The 20688-nt window shown below is 42.0% G+C and overlaps 1 protein-coding gene across 3 annotated transcripts in view; it reads right to left on the reverse strand.

Moving 5' to 3' along the window:
* TMEM108 (transmembrane protein 108) overlaps positions 1–20036 on the reverse strand; it is a 388204-nt gene extending 368168 nt beyond the window's left edge. For all 3 annotated transcript variants that reach the window (XM_019962329.2, XM_019962338.2, XM_070794743.1), the window contains exons 1-2: positions 19932–20036; positions 13324–13438 (exon numbers count right to left, since the gene is read on the reverse strand). The gene's annotated coding sequence lies outside the window, so the exon portion shown is untranslated. The remainder of the gene's footprint in view (positions 1–13323; positions 13439–19931) is intronic.
* Positions 20037–20688: the final 652 nt, after the last annotated feature.

The raw sequence follows: 20688 nt of genomic DNA on the forward strand, positions 1-20688 counted from the left end.
CCGTTGGTGGGAATGTAAATTGGTAATAGCCACTATAGGAACAGTATGGAGGTTCCTTAAGAAATTAAAAATAGAACTGCCATATGACCCTGCAATCCCGTTCCTGGGCATATATCCAGAGAAAAACATGCTTCAAAAGGATACATCCACCCCAGTGTTCATGGCAGCAATAGCCAAGACATGGAAGCAACCTAAATGTCCATAAAGAAGGTTTGGGATATATACATACACACAATGGAATAGTATTCAGCCATCAAAAGAATGAAATAATACCACCTGCAGCAACATGGATGGACCTGGAGATTATCATACTAAGTGAAATAAGTCAGATAGAGAAAGACAAATGTCATATGACATTGGTTATATCTAAAAAAAATGATACAAATGAACTTATTTACAAAACAGAGACAGATTCACAGGCCTCAAAATTAAATTAAATTTATGGTTACCAAAGGGGGAATATGGGGGAAATAACAAATTAGGAGACTGGGATTAATATATACATACTACTATATGTAAACTAGATAACTAACAAGGACCTACTATATAGCATTAATGCTACTATGTAGTATTAAAAGACGCTTGCTCCTTGGAAGAAAAGCAGTGACAAACCTAGATAGCATATTAAAAAACAGAGACAGAAGTCTGTATAGTCAGAGCTACAATTTTTCCAGTAGTCACGTATACATGTGAGAGTTGGACCATAAAGAAGGTAGAGAAGTGAATAATTGATGCTTTCAAACTGTGGTACTGGAGAAGGCTCTTGAGAGACCCTTGGACAGCAAGGAGATCAAACTAGTCAATCCTAAAGGAAACCAACCCTGAATATTCACTGGAAAGACTGATGCTGAAGCTCCAGCACTTCAGCCACCTGATGCAGAGAGCTGACACATTGGAAAAGATCCTGATGCTGTGAAAGATTAAGGGGAAGAGGAGAAGGAGGTGCCAGAGGGTGAGATGGTTGGATGGCATCATCAACTCAACGGACATGAGTCTGAGCAAACTCCAGGAGATGGTGAAGCACAGGGAAGCCTGGCGTCCATGGAGTCACAAAGAATTGACAGGACTGAGCAACTGAGCAGCAACAACAACTATATAGAATAGGGAACTCTAATCAAGTTTATATAATAACCTATATGGGAAAAGAATTTGAAAAGACTGATTGAATCACTTCGCTGTACCCCTGAAAGTAACACATCATTGCAAATCAACTATACACCAATAAAGTTTTTTAAAAAAACAAGCAAGAGACAAAATTAATGCAGTGAGAGACCCACAAGTATATATGAAATTGCAGCCAATGCTAATAACTAAAATAAGGAAGCTCAAACCAGAAAAGCAATACAAGTATTTAAATTTTTCTCACCTTGAGTAGAAAAAAATTTTTTAAGTCTTATTTTCTCCATGATACAGTAAGAAAAATGGAGAAATAAAGGAAGAGTGAGAAGGGCCAGAAGGAGATATGTTTTAAAAACTACAATTTATAAGCCTAAAGTATGGCTTAAATCATTTGAGCAAGACGTGGAAAACCATAATTTAAAAAGAGTGAACAAAAGAAACACTGATATGCTTTCAGCTCCACAGTCAGGAGGGCAGAACTGCCAGGACAGCATTACCATTGTTTGAGAACACCAGCAGGTTTATTCATGCTAAACATGCTATAATTGAGAGTCAATATGGGGCAGAGTGTGCTTAAATGAACTCCGAGGGTTTGTACAAGGTTTGTACAAGCAATCCTGTTAATGTCATGTTGCATTTTATTAAATGATGTTTGGAATAAAAAGCCTGTCGGTTGGGCCCGAGAAAACTTTGTTTTAAAGAGGTATAACTTCTCATGACAGCTATACTCATACCATTGATCTTCATGATAATCTCACTATACATAAACGAATCAACTGTGAAGATAATGAACCAGTGCTCAGGTTGTACGGAGTGACCCTAAAACTGCCTTCAATTTCTAATATGGGAGATAAATCAGGACATTATGAAGACCCAGGATAATTTTCACCATAACAGATGCAGGGAGAACAGTATCCTTTTTTTCCCAAAGTAACAAGTTTATTCAATCATTTTTTTTTCATTTATTTATTTTTATTGATGTAGACTTGATTCACAATGTTGAAGGTGTTCAGCAAAGTGATTCAGCTATACATACAGAAGTGATTCAGTGGTAAAGAATCCACCCGCAATGCAGGAGATGCAGGTTCGATCCCCTGGAGGAGGAAAAGGCAACCTACTCCAATATACTTGTCTGGGAAATCCCACGGAGGAGCCTCTTCATGGGGTGACAAAGAATCAGATGCGACTGAGCACACTAACACACATACACACATTATTTTTTAGATTCTTTTCTATTATAGGCTATTACAAGATACTGTACATAGTCTCCTGTGCTATACAATAAGTCCTTGTTGTTTATTTTGTTTTACTTTTGAATTTTTTATTTTGTATTGGGGTGTAGCCGATATTGTAATCATTTCAGGGGAACAATGAAGGGACTCAGCCATACATATACAGGCATCCATTCTCTCACAAACTTCCCTCTTATCTAGGTTGCCACATAACATTGAGCAGAGTTCCATGTGCCATGCAATAGGGCCATGTTGCTTATCCATTTTAAATATAGCAGTGTGCACATGATCATCCCAAACTCCCTAACTATCCCTTTCCCCTGGCAACCATAAGTTTTATAAGTCTGTGAGTCTCTTTTTGTTTTGTAGGTTCATTTGTACCCTTTCTTTTTAGTTTCCACGTATAAGGGATGTCATACAATATTTCTCCTTCTCTGACTTACTTCACTCAGTGTGACACTCTCTAGGTCTATCCATGCTGCTGCAAATGGCATTCTTTCATTCTTGTTAATGGCTGAGTAAAATTCCATTGTGGAGAAGGCAATGGCACCCCACTCCAGCACTCTTGCCTGGAAAATCCCATGGACAGAGGAGCCTGGTAGGCTGCAGTCCATGGGGTCTCGAAGAGTCGGACACGACTGAGCAACTTCACTTTCACTTTTCACTTTCATGCATTGGAGAAGGAAATGGCAACCCACTCCAGTGTTCTTGCCTGGAGAATCCCAGGGGCAGCGGAGCCTGGTGGGCTGCCATCTCTGGGGTCACACAGAGTTGGACACGACTGAAGTGACTTAGCAGCAGCAGCAAAATTCCATTTTATTTACGTACCACATTTTATTTATCCATTCATATGTTGATGGTCATTTAGGTTGCTCCCATGCTTTAGCAATTGTAAACAGTGCTGCCATAAACATTGGGGTGCATGTATCCTTTCCGACCATGCTTTTCTCCATGCTTTTGTCCAGGAGTGGGATTGCAGGGTCATATGGTAGCTCTATTTTTAGTTTATGTGTATTGTGCTCAGTCACTTCAGTCATGTCTGACTCTATGTGACCCCATGGACTGTAGCCTGCCAGTCTCCTCTGTCCATGGGATTCTCCAGGCAAGAATACTGGAATGGGTTGCCATACCCTTCTCCAGGGGATCTTCCCAATCCAGGGATCAAACCTGAGTCTCTTACATCACCTGCATTGGCAGAGGGGTTCTTTACCACTAGCGCCATTTAAGGAACCTCCATATTGTTCTCCATAGTGGCTGTACCAATTTACATTCCCACCAACAGTGTAGGAGGGTTCCCTTCTATTCACACCCTCTCCAGCATTTATTGTTTGTGGATTTTGTGATGATAACTATTCTGGCAGGTGTGAGGTGATATCTCATTGTAGTTTTGATTTGCATTTCTCTAATAATTAATGATGCTTAACATCTTCTCATGTGCCTATTGGCCATCTATATGTCTTCTTTGGAGAAATATCTATTTAGGTCTCTTGTCCATTTTTTGAGTGTGTTGTTTGTTTTGATGTGTTAAGTGACATAATAGCTGTTTATAAATTTTGGAGACTAATCCCTAATTGATCATATCATTTTCAAATATTTTCTCCTAATCTGTGAATTGTCTTTTCATTCTGTTTATTGTTTCCTTTGCTATGAAAAAGCTTTTGAGTTTAAGTAGGTCCCATTTGTTGTTTTTCTTTTCATTATTCTGGGAGATGAATCAAAAGACCCCCAAACAGCCAAAGCAATCTTGAGAAAAGAAAAATGCAGCTGGAAAAATCAGGCTGTCTGACTTCAGACTATACTACCAAGCTACTTTCATCAAAACAGTATGGTACTGGCACAAAAATAGAAATATAGATCAATAGAATAGGGTAGAAAGCCCAGAAATAGGCCCATGCACCTATGGCCAACTAATCTAAGACAAATAAAGCAAGACTATACAATGTTAGAAAGACAATGTCTTCAGCAAATGGTACTGGGAAAACTGGACAGCCACATGTTAAAAAAAAATGAAATTAGATCATTCTTTAACTCTATATACAAAAACATGCTCAAAATGGATTAAAGACCTATATATGAGACTGGACTCTATAAAACTCCTAGAGGAAAACATAGGCAGAACACTCTCTGACATAAATCACAGCAACATCTTGTTTATCTATTTTATATATAGTAGTGTGTATCTGTTAATCCCAAATTCCCAATTTATCCCTCTTCCCCATTTTCTCTTTGATAACTGTAAGTTTGTTATCTATGTTTGTGAGTCTATTTCTGTTTTGGAAATTGGTTCGTTTGTATTTTTTTCTAGATTCCACATACAATATCAAATGATATGTGTCTTCTCTGACTTACTTCATTCAGTATGACAATCTCTAGGTCTACACACAGTGCTGCAAATGGTATTACTTCATTCTTTTTATGGCTGAATAATATTCCACTGTGCGTGTGTGTCTGTGTGTGTGTGTCTGTGTGTGTGTGTGTGTAGTAAAGACACTACACTGTCTTTACCCATTCATCTGTTGATGGACACTTAGGTTGTTTCCATGTCTTGGCTATTGTAAACAGTGCTGCTATGGGTGCATGTTATCTTTTCAAATTAGAAAGAAAGAAAGAAAAAGTGTTAATCGCTTAGTCACGTCTGACTCTTTACGATCCCATGGACTGTAGCCTACCAGGCTCCTCTGTCCATGGAGTTCTCCAGGCAAGAAGACTGGAGTGGGTTGCCATTTCCTTCTCCAGGGGATCTTCCTGACCCAGGGATTAAACCTGTGTCTCTCATGTCTCCTGCACTGCAGGCACATTCTTTACCGCTGAGTCACCAGAGAAGCCCAATTAGAGTTTTTGTCTTTTCTGGATACATGCCTGGGAGTGAGATTGCTGGGTCATATAGTTACTCTATTTGTAGTTTAAAGAAGCTCCAGTACTGTTTTACACAGTGTCTTCACCAATTTACATTTCCACCAATAGTGTGGGAGGGTCCCCTTTCCATCATGCCCTAGGAGCGTATATTTTCAGGTGCTTACTGATCAAGTTAGGGGTACTGGAGAAGAAACATGTGTTTACAGAAGGTGCAGCAATTGTAGGCAGAGGATGGCTAATCAAGAAATGTGATTCAGATCAGCTGGGCAAATCTGACCAGTAACTTCGTCAGCAAGTGCAGATGATAAGCCTACATACACAGCTTGGTGCTGGGCAGTCAGAAGCAAGGACATGGTACCGTGTTCACAAGCATCTTATAAGGGGGCTATTTTGAGTCCCTTCTTACAAATAATAAAATTGAGGTTGAGAGAAATTAAATATTTTTCCCAAAGTCACCTTTCTAAAATCTGATAGAGACAAGATAGAAATGCACATCTGGCTAATGGGACAAAGGTTTTCAATGCTACCAAACAGATATGGTCACTGGAAGAAAGGGCATTCTATGCACAGAATAGACAACTGGACCAAGGCCCAGTCTGAGTAAGGAGCAGTTTGTGAACAGAAAGAGTAGAAAGTCAGACAGTAAGTTGGAGTCATACTGCAGACTGTCTTTATGCCTAGTTAAGAAGCACATTGTCCTTCAGACTGCTGGGAATCACAGAACTTTGGAAATCAAGAAAGATGTAAGAAAGAGGGTAAACAGACAAAGGATCTAAACTAGATAACAGGGTTAGTGGGAGGAGGGAAAAGATGGAAACACATTTAGAGAAATACCAGAAGGAACAAGAAGCTTAAGTCTAGTACCATATTAACATGGGATTTGGGGCTCTCAAATTAAAAGACACTAATTGAGGGTCTCTATTAATGTTCTATTGTTTAATGTCTGGCAAATGTTTTACTAATGTCAATAATTAAAAATTTCAGGAGTGATCTAATAAGCGTTCTGGCTCAGCTGGTAAAGAATCCGCCTGCAATGTGGGAGACCTGGGTTCAATTCCTGGGTTGGGAAAATCCCGTGCAGAAGGGAAAGGCTACCCACTCCAGCATTCTGGCCTGGAGAATTCCATGGACTATATAGTCCATGGGGTCACAAAGAGTCAGACAGGACAGATCAACTTTCTCTTTTACTTTCCAATAGAAAGGGGATAGCTTGATAGCTAAGGGAAGCATGCATCTGCCTGCCTTCGTCCTCGTCCAGGAAGCTTCTTTTAAAAGGGATGTGCTAATAAGAAATCAAGTTTGAGGATATTACTTCAGCCATATCTTTGTTTCCTAGAAAGGCTAAGGCCAGGATTCAACAATGGGCTCAGGAGGGAAAGGCCTGAGTAGGATCTATTCCTTCCTGTGGCTCATGGGAAGCACAGGACACTTCATCAAAGCTGGAGGTTTCAGCCCTCCCCTCAAGCATCTATGTCCATTTATCACACTTATCCCCCAACACTTATCTAGGAAGTGGCCTAGAGTAGGACAAAATCCCAGGATTCAGGACCTGGGACTCTCAGGCATCTTTCAGGCATCATCTTTCATCTCTTTACACCTTGGAGAGAGCAGATGTCTTTACCATTGCTACAGAATCTTCATGCAAGGGCTGCAAATTAGTTCCTGATTCTATGAGAACAGGAATTCTATGTTTTATTTTTATAAAAAATAAATTATATATGCAAAAATTTGACTTTATGTTTGGTTTATACTGTAAGATTAGATTTTCTTTAAAACTAAAATTGAGGATTTTAATCTGGTGATATATGGTTACTATATACAAACCTTCTTCAGAAGAAATATAATCTTGTATGTTAAAATGTATTGGATACAATTCTCTATTTTTCCCTTCTTGTTAAAAAAATTCCATAGAAGGGATAGGGATCTTCCTAGAGTAAGAAGAGAAACTGAAGCAAAAGATTCATCTCTGCTCCTTTGAGCAGCTGAGTGAGAAAGCTGATCCCAATCATCTTTCAGTAACAGACTACATTCTTTCCTCAACTAGCAGTTGAAGAAGCCCCACTGAACTTCTCTTCTGCCGCCTTCAACAGAAGCTGCAGCTAAGGAAATACTAACTAACTCTGCGTGTGTCACTCCCATGCTCCAGCTGCTTGAAAAGAGTAAGAGCCTTAAATGAATTCAGCGAGCCATTGGGCTGTGTGTGACGTCACAGAGCAGGCCCTTCACAGCTGTGATGGCCCATGAAGCCAGGACCATCATCTTACCCTATTACAGAATCATAAATAAGGACAGAGCCTTCTGCAAATATGAGGATGCACTCCCTTGTAAAGTCATATTCAATCACTGGTTCAAATGAAACTAGCTCTCCAAGATTGGGGGTAAATAAACAGAACACACTACAACACAAAACATTTTAAAGTCTGCCTTTAAGGTAGTAATTCCCAAAATGACACCATCTATATGGAATTTATTTCTGGAGTAATAAGCCAAATTATTTCACTTTGTCAGAACTGGAATCTTACACACCCAGCCGTTGAATAACACTTGTCAGAGATATCAAAATGTCTTTCAACATTTAGACAGCTACCTAGCCATTATTCCTACAAGATGCATGGGTGGTTGAGAGAATCACGTTTGACAGATGCAAAAAAATAAAATATCCATATGGAAAATATAACTGCTGATTTCCCAACCATCTAGCCCAGCAATTTCCCTACCATTCTGCTCTGGGATGCAGCAGCTGCTGCTGCTGCTGCTAAGTCGCTTCAGTAGTGTCCGACACTGTGCGACCCCACAGACGGCAGCCCACCAGGCTCCCCTGTCCCTGGGATTCTCCAGGCAAGAACACTGGAGTGGGTTGCCATTTCCTTCCCCAATGCATGATGCAGCTAGTCTCCTAAAAAAACAGATTCAGGCTTTTTCATAATTGCTACTGAATGCAGAGGCTTCATCTTCCAATTCTTTATTATACACATAACCCATAAACACTGTTTATGTTGATTCTAAGAGTTAAGAATTCAGTGTCCTTACACAAGAGAGGTCTCACATTCTGTCGACCCTACCACTGCTCCCTTCCAGAAAAACCACAGTCTTTATTGAAGCAAGAAGACCCAGGCCACCACTGTGTGGACCAAAAGAGGGCATCAGTACCTCTGAGACTGCCTGGGAGAAAGCTCTCTATAACCAGAGGGCTGATAGTTACTACAGAATTATCATATTCTTTTCCTTCTTGGTCCATACATAGACCACCAGTTAGGTTGTGGGGACAGGAAGACATGAGTAGTGAAGCCAAAACAGGAATCTTGAGCCATGTAAATGACTGATCAAGCACTGTTGGTGCAGACACATCCTGGAGTTGCAACAGATCAGGCAATAATCCTCCTGGTCCTGAGTTAGGTCCTGTCGCTGTGAGGTCTGGCCACATGATGGCTCTTTCTCATCCTGAAAGACCTCTGGGATTACCCACAACTTGCCACACGCCTGACATTTATTTTCCCATGTATTCTTACTTAAGCCTTCCATTTCCTAAAGTAACTTGAATGAGCTTCTGTTCTTGTAATCAGAGACATTTATAGATGCCCCACAGCAAGACATCTAAAAGTGTTCTTTTTCTCTTTACTAACTATAAAACAACCTCAGATTTCCCATCTGAGAGTCTACACATAACCTCACAAATTTAGGGCTACTTTGCCAGTTTTTGTAATCACAGAGAAAGAAAAGAAATGGCTGGCAAAATCCCTTTCTCTTGGATTGTCTTTAAATCTCCCTTGCTGCATTCTTTCTCCAAGTCAAGAATAAAAACCAGCATGCTCTGGGAGCCTCAGTAATCTCTCCACCCTCTGTGGCCCTAACAGACTTCCCCCTGTGACTTCTGGGTTGATTTCAAGGTTCAGGGACCAAGTTTTCCACTGGCAAAACCTGATTCTTCTAGTCTCTATAGAATAATATTGGCTCCCAAAGCAGTTCCAGCACTGGGAATAGGTGAGGTCATATCAGAAATTAATGAGCCAGCCCCTCCGAGCACCTGCACCTTCTGCAACTCTAATACTCCCCCTTTCTAAAACCCCCCAACGCTCTAGCAGCCAGTGATTCTCAATCAGAGGCCATCTTTAGAAATACAGGGGGCTTTGTTGGTTGACTTGATGACTTGGTTAGAGTAATACAAACATTCAATGACCAGGGTTGCTATATGTCTTATAATGGGCAGCAAAGTTTCACACAGGGATGAGTCATTCTATCAAAATGCTAAGAGCACCTCCCTTGAGAAACACTAAGACCCCTCCAACACCCCAAGCAGAACAGAAACACAAAGTGAAGAGAGAGGGCAATACAAGGATTGGTACCACAGTCAGGAGAGAGGCAGTCCATGAAGGCCGTCAAAGAATTATCTCAGCCCAGCCATCTCCATGCCTTGTCTCCTGCAACACTGCTCACAGCATGCAAACCCTCTGCTCTCATTCCTTCTACCATGCAAAACAGTCTTGGGCTCAGTTAGACTTAAATTGCATCTTTTAAAATATGTGTCTTTATTTCTACATCTTTTCATTTGTTCTAATTATGATAGTTTCAGAGCAACTAATATTGGTACTAGAAAGAGATAATATCACCTGAAAATTCTTTCATGTTGCTCAAGGGCTTAACTACTAAATATGTCCTATACTACTTTACAAACTAATCCTTTAGGGGATAACGCCTCAGAGCTTAAGCTTGTGAACTAATACCTTCTTATGAAACACTTTTCTGAGCCATGCTGGGGCTTGGAAGGAAGGAAGGTGAAAACTGTCTCACCACCTGTCCCAGACGCTTTGTGAAGCTCTGCTGCTCTAGGCAGTATCAAAAGAGACATCCTGCACAAACAAGCTTCACCACCGAGGGTCAGGGTGTGGAGATACCAAATGGAAAGAGACAACTCAGCAGTCTGGGATTAAAGCACAGATATTTTTGAGGCAGTGCACTCAGTTATGTCAGAGAGACAGGTTCATGGCACTTTCTGTGACAGGTGCTTCAGCAGCTAAAAAGTTCAGCAAGATTCTCTCACAGACTGAAAAGTGACCAGGATGGAGAAATCCAAAACACAATTCTGTTTTAAATGAGGTAAGGTCTTGTTATAACAAGCACACACACACTGTCACTACAAGTACGGATTTCTGACACATAGTCTTTACAGACTAAAGCAGTGCTGTCCAAAAGAACTTCCTGATGATGGCCACACTCTCTGTCCACACTGTGCCTGTGTCAGTATGGTCTTGGTGTAAGTTTGGTGAGTGTATCTAATAGGTACAGAGACCAACACCTCAGCAAGGCTGAACTCAAACCTGCCAGGACAGTTTACATCTAATCCCTGCACTTGCTCTTCCTAAACTGAGGTTTTCTAGTAAAATAACATGACTGCTTCAGGCCCAAGCCAGGGTGATAGCCCTTTTCACCATTCCAGCACAGTTCTAGAAGATAAGCAGAAGTAAAACTGAGATCCTAAAACATTTTATGTATCATTCAAAGGGCATGGGTTGAAGACAACCCCTTTTCTATACTTTCAAAGGAGAGAAGAAATAGATGGAAAAGCTATAGAATAAAAACAGATTTCTCCAAACATTCTCTGGTATTTGTTGTATTACTCAAAAAATCTGCTCTAGGATCCATAGTAATTTGGGAGGATATTTTTCTTTGGGAGGGTTACTTCTTTATGTCCTTTGGTGACTTTATGTCCTAGTGACTTACCTTCATTAGGTGGCACTAGTGACAAAGACCCCAGCTGCCAATGCAGAAGACTTAGAGACTCAAGTTCAATCCCTAGGTCCGGAAAATCCCCTGAAGGAGGGCATGGCAACCCACTCCAATATTCTTGCCTGGAGAATCCCCATGGACAGAGGATCTTGGTGGGCTACAGTGCATAGGGTCGAAAAGAATCAGACATGACTGAAGCAACTTAGCACTAATTATACAAGTCACTTTAAGAGATTACCACAATCTCCCATCCCTACTTAAAAGCAATTTCCTTGACTGCTCTTATAACAGGCTTATTTCTCTCTCCTCTACTCTCCCATTTTTTCCCTTTACAAAAAAAAAGCCTTTATTCAAGAGTATATTGTTGAAATGAATTGAATATGAAGCCAAGTGAAATCAGAGTCTGGCACTATGCATCATTTCCCACACCACTGACCCTTCAAACTCCCTTGCTCCTCAGCTACTGCCTTCATAAGGATTAAGAGTGATCCCTGGGTCCTGGATATTTGAGGATACAGGTATTTCTTAGCATTATAGAGCTCTCAAGTAATCACACCATGCTTTGTACATCCCTTCTTTAGGCTACTGACTTACAAATGCTGTGTCTATTTCACAGGTAGGGAAACAAGCATAATGAGACCAAGTTACTGACATGCCATCCCAGAGAAACTCAAGAGCAAAATTAAATCACCTCCAGCAGTGGTTCTCAACCAGGGGCAGTTTTTTCCCCAGGGCACATTTGGCAATGTCTGGAGACACTTTTGATTGTCGCGATTGTGGTAGGGGTCGGGGGAACTACAGGCATCTAGAGGGTAGAGGCCAAGGATGCCGCCGAACATGCTTCAATGCACAGGATAGCCCACAACAAAGAAGCACCAGGCTCAGCATGCCACTGGTGCTGAGGATGAGAACCCCTGATCCTCTGGCATCCAGCACTAGCTTCTTTGGCTCCTAATCAATAAAGAATGGCTCCCTCTGTAATTTGATCCTCATACAGCATTTACACGGAAACATACCAGTTGAGTGCTATTTCTGTCATGCTATACTTTTTGGCGCCACAGAGGAAAATGAGGAAAAGCTGGCAAAGTCTGGCTCCTTTCCTCTAATGAGATAGCTTAGCAGAGACCAGGTCCTTTCCTTAGTGACCCCCAGGCGCCGAGCCGGGGTCTGTGCCTGGCTGCTCACCTAGACCCTTCAGTTGTTGCTGTGCCCTACAGCTCCCTGTCCTCTGCTTTGCTTATCTCTAAGCACATGCATCACTCCAGAGCTGTAATGATGCATGCTTATGGGAATCTCCAGAGATCTACAGCTCCTAATTGTCTATTTTGTTCAGTAAATTGTACTCATTACTGAGCCATGTGAGGCACAGAAGGACATCAGCCTTACTGGGTGCCCTCTGTCTGCGCGTGGGTAATAGGACATTATCAGCAAGGACTCCACAGTATTGAACCAAGACGCTTAAAAACAATCCTCCATTCAGTTTCTCAGCTGAGTACTTTTTTTTTTTTCTAAATATAACCTCCTGTCCTCCTTTTTCCTAACCCGTCTTAGCTCTGCTTAGATTTGTATTAATTATTATTTTCTCTGTAAGGAGTCTGGTTTTAGTTTAAGCTCTAAAAGCCAGAGACCTCAGAAAGGATGGGATGTCCTTTCCACTCCTCCCTCTCAGCCCTCCACTGCCTCTGAGAAGGGCACACCAAATCTCCTTTCGGTCTCAAAGTCTTCACGACAGATGAAAATCCAAAGCAGCTTTAGTTATAATGCTCCCAGTGACTACATCCATTGCACTAAGGACTGCAAACAAATGAGGAGGGAATGGACGTGTGACTTCCAGTGACACTGGATAAAATAAAATGGAATGGGCAGAACCATGTGCTTTGCTACCACTATTATCTACCAAACTGGAAATCATCAACTCTCTGGTAAGCAGTTTCCCATCCCCCCCGCCCCCAACACCCCCCCCCAACCCCCGCCAAAAAAAGTGATTAATGCAGGAAAAGTGAAGCATAGTGATCCATGGAAGAGTAGAGTGCTGAGAGAGGGGAATTTGTGTCAGCAGAGACAACAATATGATATGGCTACAGGAAAACAGCACTCAGGCCTAGTTCCCTTCTCAGGAAGGCCCAGCAACACCCTCACCCCCTATGTAAATCAAACCCCATACAAACTCACTAAAAAATTCTTATGTTGAGATATGCCCATGCAGATTCTATCCCATCACCTTGATCATGGTTTTAGCTTTGTAAGTGCTGACCTTAACAATGTTTATGACCTGAATCACTAAAGGCTTTGGGAAGCTTTCACAGACAGGGCACCCTGTCTGTGATGCCAAGAGGCTGTTAAGACAAGAGTAAAACCAGAACAACAACGGCAAAGAATGCCTTTGACTTACCCTGGAGTAGAGGGTGTGAGAGCCTTCAAATGCACTTACATCCTCATGACCCATCAGCTCTGTTGCCTTTCATCGCTCACTTCTGCATGGTGGATCACAACCAATCGATCACCAACTACCAAAGATGAGAAACGAATGAATGAATACGTTAGGCCAGAAGATCCATAACTTCAAGTTCCAAGCCACCGCTCCTCAGGTGAATTTGCTAGCATAGGCTAACTATCAGTACTTACTTAACACATAAACCCAAACATATATAATGGTTTAAGCTCAATAAAAGCTTATTTCTTGTTCCTGTATACATACTGCACAGTTGAACAGTCTCCCTTAACAGTAATCCAGGCAACCAGGCTGACAAAAGTCCTGCCATCCTTTAACATAGCATCCCAAGATCTCGTAGGGACCCTCTCCACTCCAGCCTACAAGGAGTATAAAACAGCATGGAGGAATTTGCGTGGGCGCTCTCTTTTTGTTTCTTTTTTCCCTAGAAATGGACCACAATACTTTCCTACTTCCACTTAGTTACACAGCCACACCTAAACCCGTGGGTTGCTGGGTAGCTAATAATCAGTATCATACAAGCCTGACTCCAGCCCAACGAAGATGATGTTAGCTTTAAGGTATGGGGTTCTGGGTGAGACGCTAACAGCAAATCTAACTTAGTTACTTAATGACTCTGAGATCTGGTTTCCTCATCTGTGAAATACTCTGCTTCCCTCACTGACCTATGCGTCAGTGTGAGACTCAGAAATGAGACAAAACAGCATGCATAGCTCCTGGGTATCTTGACAAAATGCTGAGCTGCAAACTCCCAGATGTTGTTCTTTGACCACACTTGAAGCAGAAAAGAGATTTTAAAAATTAGAGAATATTTTTGTATTCCACAAAGTGATCTGCAGATATAAAGAACCGGCACCAACTTCGATTATACATAAATTCCCCATTTTCAGGATACCAGGTAAAATTTCAAAGAGTCACAAAATTTCGGAACTAGAAAGAATTTAAGTGGTCACTGCTTTCCCCTCTTATTTTCCAGACAAGGAAACAAACTCAGAAGTCAACAATGTCCCTCAAATCTCATCTCATACTAACTCAGTGTGCTGGAATCAGAGTACAGAAATTGGACTTTTTCTTCTGTTATTACATAAATTAAATCGATAAGCTGCTGAAGAAGAAAAGGTAATTCTTATTCTTCTGCTAAAGTGAGAGTAAATGGCTACTCTGGCCCAAATCTAAAAAGGCACCAGAAGGTAGCATTCACCAGCGTGGACCACCATCATACCGAACGTAAGGGAAGGGAGTCACAGGGCAGACCAAGTTTTTCAAGCAAATGTTCTTTGAAACAGTGATCACCACCAAAGTTATATCTCACAAGTCCAAAATGTGACCTGAACACAAATTAACTTCTGTATACCTTCTGGCAAAAACAAGAATTTTTATTTTCCATACATACACACTGAGTCATTGCTATGGGAATTATTAGGGAACAATTAGAAAAAGAGAATTTGAGATTGCAAATAAAAAAGGGAAAGGAAATATTAATAATTAGCTGAGGGGGCACAGAGGTTTCCATAGCCAATCCTGGGGACAAATAAAGGAATCTCAAGATTTTTTTATCCATGATACTTAAATTATTTTGCATCTCTGAGATCACGGTGAGTCCTCGAAGTTAAGAGCAGAAAGTAAAAATATAGGGCCTCAGCAATGAAAGACAGGAGTCCAAATTCAAAGTCCTAAATCAGGAAGGGAAGAATGGAATCTCTTAATATGCATGTCTCCGATAAAGAGATATAAATTTGAAAGTGTTTTGACAAAATTAGGAGGTGCTACTTAATGAACAAGAAATGATAAATGGAAATCAGTACTTGCATATCCACCGTTGAGTAAAATGCTATTATCAGCATCTTCATTTAGTGAGTAACTTTAAGCATTTTAATAAAGGTAAAATGTTCTAAGAACTGCTACAGGTTTACTTCTGTACTCCACCCCCAACTCGCTTCTCCCATAGTGTCACTAGCACCTCAAAACTTTCCCATCCTGGCAATGTCCCAGAACCTCTTCTCGACCCTAGAAGTTTTACCTATTCTTGTGCCATGGTCCCTCCCGTACTTTTGGCAATCTACTGAAGCCTAAGGAACTCCTCAGAATAATCTCTTAAATGCAGAGAAAAAAATATATATATAAGAATAAAAAGGAAATCAGTTATATGGAAATTATTCTAGTCACATAGCCTTCAGAGAGTTCATGGACCCAATTTAAAAACATCTGATTGGGGAGTGACTCTTCCAGGGTAAAGAAAGTTTTTTTCTCCTGCAGGAAAGTTTAAAAAAACACAAGGATGTATAGTAAAGAATACTACTCAAGAACAGTCAGTGAAGAAAAGAATGAGGTGCAAAAAAGAAGCCAGACCTTGAATTTCTGCCCAACACGATACTATTCACGCTATGGTTTAAAAACCCTACTTTAAGGAATTACTCAGAATTTTCTCGGCTCCAGCCCTGTAGACACAGCATCTTCTTCGTACTGATGGCAGGTGAAGAAATTCAACACTGGAAAAGGCAGGACTGACCTGAGCTTGGCTCCCAGTTTTCTACCACTCTCTAGTTCTGTTAGCTTGGGCAAATCACTCAGCTCTGAGGTGAAACTCTGTGTCTATAAAATGAGAAGGTCAAGCTAAACCATCCCTAAGGTTTCTTACAACTCTGAATTATTAGGATTCTCTGAGAAGAAATATGAGTGAGATTTCTTTTTGCTCTAGGTTCACTGCATGAAAATACCTTTCAGATGAGAATTTTTCAGGGGCTTCAGAAATGTTGACCCTTTATGAGAATCAGCTGGGCGTAGAATTTTTGACTTAGGATTTTTTTCAAGAGACATGCATCACATCTCACCCAATTCCAATGACCCAGGTGAGAAAAGTGAGTTTCACAAAGGCAAAGAAATGTATTTGAGGTCACATAATGAGGTAATGTTAGCAAACTGTTGTGACTACTGCTGTCTAGCGTCAGCAAGATTTTAGGATTTGGCATTGGTAATAAAAATCAGCTCATGAGTTCACTTGAAAAGAAATGGAAATAAACTCCAAAAAGCTGAGCCATAGCACAGGGACTGCATGAGGAAGCAGGTGATTCGGGTAATGACTCCCAGGAGCAGAGTTCTATGCCTCCAGAAAGGTCAAAGCTCGTATGCTATGCACAGTAACCTCACCAGCAACAGTATCATCTCCTTCAAATATATGGCTACAAAATTCATATCAAAACAGTCAATTATTTTTTTTAAAAAATGAAAGAAAAGGTAGTTCAAAAGAGGGAAATAAATGAACAAACCCTGGCTAATAAGGTCAATAAAACCAAAGTTCAGGATGTGAATTGCTAATAAAATCTTAAAATTGTAGAATACTTGTTAGGAATTTTTAAGTTTTAGAATATTATGGACAGCCCTAAAATATAGTAAGCATGAGCATTATTTTTACTAATACTCTCACCACTATCTTCAGATACATAATTATTGGATATTGATTAGGCTTCAAAGTTATATGTGTATTTCCATAGTCCCGTCCCTGTATACAGATGAGTTTTATAAGCAAAGACGTAGACGCTAGAAGTTGTTGGGAAATTTGATTGAATCATGAATTCAACCTCATTTTCAATTAGCCAACAATATGTATGCAAGGGCTTTCAAAACCTGTGTTCCAACGCTTGTCAGCTTACCCTCTCCATTTCCCACACACAATCAGCAAAGTAATGGCACCCATTCTCAACCCCTACAACCATCATTCCTACTTTGTATCAATATTTCTGGCTTTTGTAACTTTTTTCTTTCTTTCTTTTTTTTTTAATGATTTTCTTTGGGAATTGACACAGCCTTTCAAAATCTTCTAGACCAGAGGCTATACATCACTGGTTTGCCAGCTCCTGTTTAATCTCCTCCAGGAATTCCCAGAGACAGCAGTGCCATCTACTGGTAGGGAGGGCATAACTTGTTTTCTGGAAGCCTGCGGTTGACATGCCTGAAAGAATGGCAGCCTAGATTTGTGCTTTTGTGAGCCTTTCTTTTCTAGAGCACATTACAAGCGTAACTGATGCTTACAACCTGAGACACAGAAATCCACAGGAGACCCCATCGTGAAGGGCAGGTCCTTGGGAAGCCGTATAAAACCCAGCCAGTCAAGCCAGTAGAGAGGCAGCTCTGCCTTCTCAAAGCTCCAAAGGCAGCGCCTCAGTGAATTAAACACTTCCTAGCTCTCCTCACCCTAGGGCTTCCGTATCAGATGTTCTCACTTTGCTTCCACCTGTGGCAATGTTATCCCACTCTATCTTACAGCAAGAGTCCAGGGAAGGTGCTCAGACCTCTATCAACGTGACAGCTCTTAGATTTACACAGTGTGACACAGATCCTGCTCAAAGGACAGTACTGCTTAGGCATGCAGGTCAGACTCTAATCTCTCATTCACTCTTCCCTCCCTGACCCAGGGGACAGAAACGACAGAAAGGAAATGATTTTGTTTTTGCTTTGGAAGCAACATTAGTGGGCTTTTACTGAATCAGAGAACAAACCTTGTCCTGTAGGTCACTGAGGTACATTGCTTCCCTTAAGATGAACTAAGCCTGCCAATCTTTCTGCTTTCCCTTGTTTAACCTAATAAGTGTTTTTCAACCTTTCCAAAACCCTTGCCTCCCTTTCACAGACTAAACATAAACACTGCATGTCCTTTGTGTAGTTTATATAACAAAATCGACGTTTTCTCTCTAAACACAAAAGCATATACCTTTTCAAACTACACTCCCTACCCCAGCCTCAGAATTCCTTCCTCTCCCCACTGATACCAGCTAGAAACAAATCACTGACAAGTTCTAAAATTACTCTAATTTGCTTTATGTACCAATCTGTCAGGTGACAATCTATATTTTACTTTATGAGGTCATCTGTTACATTCCCAACAAGCTTTGCAACACCTTTTCTTTTACTTTGGCTCACCCCAGAAAACCACCAAAAGTTGATCTGCTACAGTTGATGTTAATTCTGATTCCCCCTAACAAATTTAAGTGTTCCTTCTTTAGTTAGTTTGAACCTGCCAAGTAAATTGATTTCTTAACAAGTTTGGGCATTTCACAGGCATGCGGTGTGTCTTAGATGTTTGAAAAAAAAATCACATCATTTCCTAAAGAAACAAAACTTTGTATGGGGAAGGTAAGAGTAATAAAAAGCCTTGGAACCCTGTCAGGATGTCTCTGAGAAACCAGGTAGAGAGATTCCTGTCCATTTCCTACCAGGATAAGTTGTAAATGAATTATAGTGGAATTCCAGAATACAGTAAAATCTTCCTAATGATCGTTTAAACCGTTCCGAACCAAGCAGACTAACAGGTATAGCTAATAAATTAACTAGTGGAAAACTGAAGGGGCTTTTTATACTTTGTTATGAGCTGTACAGTATATAATAGCTCTTGCTATTTCAGGTCTAGGGAAATTGAGAAGGAAAGAGGCAGAGGATGCCTTTTGTAAAGTATGACTTCAAGGAGTCACCCCCAACCCCCAAACCATAATCACACAGACACAGACACACAGACACACACACACACACACACACACACACACACGCAGCTTTTGACATCCAAAGGCCTTCTTTTAACACGCACTTTTGAAAGAATTAAGGAGATCTAAACGGGTGTAACCTGCCTTCCCTTCTCCCTAGCACCCATTAACATGCTAAAAATAAGTCATTACTTGATTCGGCAGCCCAGAAAAACCTCAGTTTACAGAGATAACCAGCCACCCCCCAAACCCGCAAAAAAAAAAAAAAAAAAAAAATCAGATTTTCTTGAAGGAGAATATCCGTGATGGTCTGCTCTGCAGTTCACTGCAGGGATCTTCCCCCTCACAACTACCAGCCATCAGTTTCGCTGTAATTTCTCACTGTAGCCTCTCACTTAGACCTTCTCCGCCAGTGCCCAGCGGCTTTTAAAATAATTTTTTCCCCTTATTTCTTGATCCCTTCGGCAGGGTGAAAGCGTTTCGGTGCAACTCTGGGGTGAGAGCTCCAGGCAGGTCCGGAGAAGCCTTCCACCGGCGCACCTGGGCTGGCCCGAGGGTCCTGCCCCCACCCCTGCCCGCACGGCTGCGCCAGGAATACGGCTTTGGTCGCCGCCGCCGCCGCCGGATTAGTTCGAGTCCCGTGGCTTGGCCAAAGTGACACTACATTTTTTTCTTCTTTCTCACATGTGACAGATCCCACTGCATTAAAGCCATTTTCTCCCCGGCTCTAGGCCAGGTCTAGCGCCGGAGACGTCCCTGCCCCACCACCCTTCACCCTCTACCTGGGGAGGGGGTCGGTACCAGCATCCCTCCGGGAGAGAAACAAAGGCGGAGGCGAGGCTACCAGGTAGGCAACTCCCCTCGGGTGGACCCGTCACCGCGGTGAAGAGGATGCGGAGATGCATTAGCGGGCAGAAAAGGGAAACCGAGGCACCGAGGGGGATGACTGAGCCTGGGTCGGCATCCTCTCCCAAGTGAGGCTCCCCGGGCGGGCGGACCTCAGACTTGCCCCCGCCCCGCTCGCCCGCAATCGGCCGCGGAGGGGCAGGGAGTCCGCCCCGCGGCAGCTCTTACCTCGGGAGAAGCGCTCCCGCTCCCTCCGACGGCTCGGGGAAAGAGCCCCGCCGCTCGCGCACGCGCATTCGCGTCCTCGCCTCTCCGCGCCACCGCGCGCGCCCCTCCGACCTGGCTTTGGCCCGCCCCGGCCCTGTCCGTCAGCGTCCGCGAGAGCCAATCCACAAGCACGGGAGGGCCAGCGCCGGTCACGTGGTCGGACTAGCCAATCACCAAGCTGCCCTCGGCTGCACCGGTTCCGATGTCTCCGGGGATTCGGTTGCTACAGAGTGGATCTGGTGAGAGGCGTGTACAAAGGGTTGAATCTCTGTTTTGGGCTCTGATTGGTGCTAGATTGATCAATTACTAGATCTATTGATATCTCAAATTCTAAATATGAACTAGAATGACCTGGGCATCTTATTCAAAAGCAGATTCTGATCCAGTAAGCCTGAGACGGAGACTTGAAATTCTGCCCAACAATCTCTTAGACAGTGATGATGCTCCTGGTCTGAGGACCACGCTTTGGGTAGCAAGATTTTAAAGGCACTTGTCTAAAAATGATGGTTATAACCCCCTACTCCATGTTATTTAGAAGTTTCAAAACCTCTTCCTTCCTCAACTGATAAAGTATTCCAGTGACTGACTGAACAAGGGGTGTTCTGGTGACGTTTGTAGTTTGGGCACAGGCTGAGGGAAGGCGTGTTTGATTTGAATATCACCCATCTTTGTTCCGGAGAAAGCAATGGCACCCCACTCCAGTACTCTTGCCTGGAAA

Source organism: Bos indicus, chromosome 1 (genome assembly GCF_029378745.1).
Source record: "Bos indicus isolate NIAB-ARS_2022 breed Sahiwal x Tharparkar chromosome 1, NIAB-ARS_B.indTharparkar_mat_pri_1.0, whole genome shotgun sequence".
Classification (NCBI taxonomy): Eukaryota; Metazoa; Chordata; class Mammalia; order Artiodactyla; family Bovidae; genus Bos; species Bos indicus.